Raw genomic sequence first — 4,201 nt, 5'->3', positions numbered from 1 at the left:
CATGTGGTGCTGGAGGATTGAACCGAGGTCCCTATGCTTTGCCAAGCTTGTTTCAAGTAGGTGCTTTAGACCACTGAGCCATCTCTCCAGCCCCTTGATAGTATTTGAAGTGTAAAAATTTCATTCTTCTTGTAAAAATTTGGTAAAATTGAGCGGGATATAATGGCATACACGTATACCAGCACTTTGGAGAATAGGGCACTAGGATTGTGAGTTTGAGGTTAGTTTGATCTACATTGCAAGATATTGTCTCAGAAAAATAATGAACAGGAACAAAAACAATGATTAAACTTAATAAGATGGGGCTGAGGAGATAGCTAGTGGTCTAAGCACCTGCCTCACAAGCACAAGGACCCAGGTTTGATCCCCATCCCCAGTACCATGTGCCATGCTGGCCAGCACCAGGTGTGGTGGCACACATCTGCAATCCCAGCACTAGGGAGGCTGAAATAGGAGAATCACCGCAAGTCCGAGCTGCACAGTGATACCCTGTGTCAAATACATAAATTGTAAAAAAAAAAAAAATTAATGTTTAATTTTGCTATCTAATCAGCATCCGCATAGCTGCCTTCCAAAGAACAAGCCATGTTGCAGCTGCTGTAAAAGCCCTGGGATTTGCAGCACAACAGGCCTACCTGTACTTTTCCAAGCTTGACCTGAACCTGAAGTCAAGAGACAGCACAGCATAAGGCACTGGTAGACAAGGGCAGCAGCCTAATTCTCTAACCATTGTCTGTGTGACAGTAAAAGGTTAAATTCAAGGGTTAGGTTGGATTGGTAGAGACAAATATGTCAAGGTAAGAAAGTTCATAATTTTAATGAAAAATAGCATTAGTTTTTTTTTTGTGTGTGTGTGTGTGAGTTGTGCTTTTGGTGATATTATGCATATAAAAATATATGAGGTACATGGGCAAACTCTTAACAGTAGGAGACAGCAGCGCATGCACTGTGCAGCCTGAGAAGTAAAACACTGCAGGCCTTTGAAGTTCCCAGTCTGCCCCACAGTCCCCTCCTCCCCTCAAAGTAAGATCAGTCTTACTGCCTTTTTCATTTTAAAAGATCTCATGTGAAATACAGTCCCTGTGAAGAAGCACACGCAGCATTAAGGCGCACATTTCCAGGCCTGGTGGGCTGTGACTGCCTCATGCTCTCCGCCCTGGGTGGAAGCCGGAGCCTTGGCGCCCTGCGGAGCCCTTCACGCTCCCTGCCCGCCGCAGTCCCCAGGAGGTGGCCCACGCTCCTAGGGAAGCCAGGACTGAATTTTATTTATGATTGTGCTTGTGTCCCTAAATACCGAAGTCGGATTTTACATTAAAATTTTTAATATTAATTTGTATCATAAAATAACAGCTATAATTCACTGATGTTCATTTATGTCTGATAGCCCATTGTCTATTTAATCGTTTTATGATAAAATATAAATAATGTCTGACCTTTGGTTACTAAAAGTAGGTTTTCTTTTATACATATACTGTGTGTGTGTTCTTACAGAGTATTTCCTAGAAATGGAATTTTTGAGCAGTAGAATATGTGTATCTTCATCTCTACCAGATTATGCCCATTTGTTTTCCAAAGCAGTGTTTCAGCTTATCTTTGTAACTACAGTGTGAAAGTTCTCGTTCCTTGCCATTGTCATGAATACTTAGAATTCTCAGACCATTCATTTTTGCCAGTCTAATAATTTATAGTTGGATCTCAGTTTCTTTTTCCCAGTGGCTTGTGAGCATGTATAATTTTCTTGTGTATGTTGGCATTGAGATTTTCTTTTTAGCAGTGTCCAGAGTTTTTCTATTTTCCATTGAGTTGTCTGCTTTTTTTTTTTTTTTTCAGAACTGGGGATTGAACTCAGGTCCCTGTGTTTGCTAGGCAAGCAATTATTCCACTGAACCATCTCCCCGGCCCATGGGTTGTCTGCTCTTGTCTAGTAATTGTTGTAAGTTTTATGTGTTCTGCATAAGTCCATTAAAGTTCTCTGTGGCTTGCTGTTTCATACACATGTAGTGTATGAATTTGGTGATTAGACTATCTAATTTTAAAATGTTTAAAATCATCAAATTATTTTCTGTGCCTTAAGAAATGTTTTCCCATTTCAATTTTTTAAAGATAATCTGTTATTTTTTAGATGCTTTTTTTTTGTTTTTGTTGGTTTTTTTACATGTAACTCTAAAATCTACTTGGGGGGCCAGCCAGATAGCTCAGCGTAATTAAAGTGCCTGCTCAGGCAGATGCAGGGACCTGGAGTTCAATCCTCAGCGTGTTGTGCCAGCCCCGCCCCAGGACACAGAGCCAGCCAATGAGACGGCATGGCGGTGCGCACCTGCAGTCCCATCTCTTGGAGGCTGAAAATAGGAGGATTGCTATGAGTCTGATATTGTACCAAATACATTTTTTAAAAAATGTAGAAAGGTTCCCTTCGCCCCTACAGCCTCTTTACCATAGCTTATAAAGTTCTACTAAGCAAAGAAATAGAAAACTTAATCTTATAGCCTCCAAAGAAATTAAATCAGTAATTTTTAAACTTTCAAAAAACCAAAAACAAATGTTCAGCCACAGATGGCTTCACCCACAAGCTCCCCAAATATTTCAGGAAGAAATAATTTTAATCTGAAACAACTACTTGCAAGAAAGAAAGAAAGAAACAAAAGAATGAAAGATAAAATTTTCATGAAATTAAATCAGTATCCTCTTATCATGGAGGTGCCCTTTTCTTCCTAGGTTACACAGACTTGTTTTTACTGTTTTCCTTGCAGTACTGGGTATCAAACGAGGGTGGGTGTCGTGCATGCTAGACAAATACTCTGCTAAACTACATTCCCAGCTGAGAGGTTGGTTTGGTTTTGGTTTTTGTTTTGTTTTGTATTTTAGGGAAGGGTCTACAGGGTATCTACTAGATCGGACTCATAGTGACCCGCCTGTCCCTGAGCCTGCTTGCCTGTGCTTTAATCTGCTGGCCCTGCAATTAGCCTTTTTGTTTTTTTCTTTTGTGTTACTGGAGATTGAACTCCGGACCTTGGGTTTGCCAGGCAAGTGCTTATTCCCCTGAGTTGTATCCCCAGCCTGCTGGCTTGGTTTTGTTTTTGTGAGATCCTGGATTGAGCGTAGGAAGCACTTAGCTATATATATTCTCAGCCATTTTTACTTTTTATGTTGAAGCAGAATTTCACTAAGTTTCCCAGGCTGGACTTGAGCTTGTGACCCTTCTGCCCTAGCCTCTTGAGCCAGCTGGGTTACAGGCGTGAATTACCACACCTGGCAAGTTTTTTTTAGTCATGAGTACTTGTTGAATTTTATTAAAACCTTTTCCTTTATTCACTGATATGCTCATGTTATTTTGCTTTTTAATCTGTTAATGTGACTGGGTTAAGTTGACTTTCTGTCTTGAAGTAAACCTCAAAATGCTGAATTAGAGGCTGGGCGTGGTGGCGCACATCTCATCCTAGTCCTTTCGGGGGCTGTAAACAGGCAGATCACTACAAGTCTGATCTGTAGTGAGACCCTGAAAACCCTGTAGACCCTTCCCTAAAATTAAAAAAAAAGCTGAATTAATTCAGCTTTTTAATAATTGTATGTAAATGTATTTGGTTTGCTAATATTTTGTTTCGTGGTATGTATGTGTGGTCATAATTAAAATTGCTTGTAACTTCTCTTATGTTCTTCTAAGGTTTGGGAATCAAATTTAAGACAGACAATTAAAATAAGTTTCATCTTTCATGCTGGTTTTCTTGTTTGTTTTGGGGGAGGTTTTTTTGCAAGTAGTGGTTTAAGATTAGAATTATTTCTTCCTGAGACACTTGGGGAGCTGGTGGGTGAAGCCATCTGTGGCTGAAAGTTTTTTGGTTTTTGGTCTTTGAAAGTTTTAAAGTTACTGATTTAATTTCTTCTGAGGCTATAAGATTAAGCTTTCTGTTTTTTAAAAATTTTTTGTAATTTTCTTCTAATGGAAATTTATTGATATATTTATTCAAACTTAATATTGTATTGTCTATAATCGATACAAACTTTTTCGGACTACCTTTTCTTAATTTTTTCATCTGAAAGTAGAAATATATGTTTAGTCTTTATAAAATACCAATTCGGGGTGTTATTGATCCTCACTTTTATTTATTTATTTTTTGGGCAGAACTGGGGATTGAACTCAGGCCCTTGCGCTTGCCAGGGAAGCGCTTATTCCACTGAGCCATCTCCCTGGACCTTCTTTATT

The 4,201-nt window shown here is 39.2% G+C and overlaps 1 protein-coding gene and 1 pseudogene across 7 annotated transcripts in view; one reads left to right on the top strand and one right to left on the bottom strand.

Annotated features, from left to right (window-relative positions):
* Positions 1-4,201, top strand: part of Dock7 (dedicator of cytokinesis 7) — a 246,024-nt gene that overhangs the window by 165,160 nt on the left and 76,663 nt on the right. The gene's annotated exons all lie outside the window — the stretch shown is intronic.
* The window catches only part of LOC105742511, a 1,076-nt pseudogene continuing 902 nt past the window's right edge, over positions 4,028-4,201 (bottom strand).

The sequence above is a fragment of the Octodon degus genome, unplaced genomic scaffold (genome assembly GCF_000260255.1).
Source record: "Octodon degus isolate 3935 unplaced genomic scaffold, OctDeg1.0 scaffold00057, whole genome shotgun sequence".
Classification (NCBI taxonomy): Eukaryota; Metazoa; Chordata; class Mammalia; order Rodentia; family Octodontidae; genus Octodon; species Octodon degus.
This window is presented reverse-complemented; position numbering and strand designations above follow the sequence as displayed.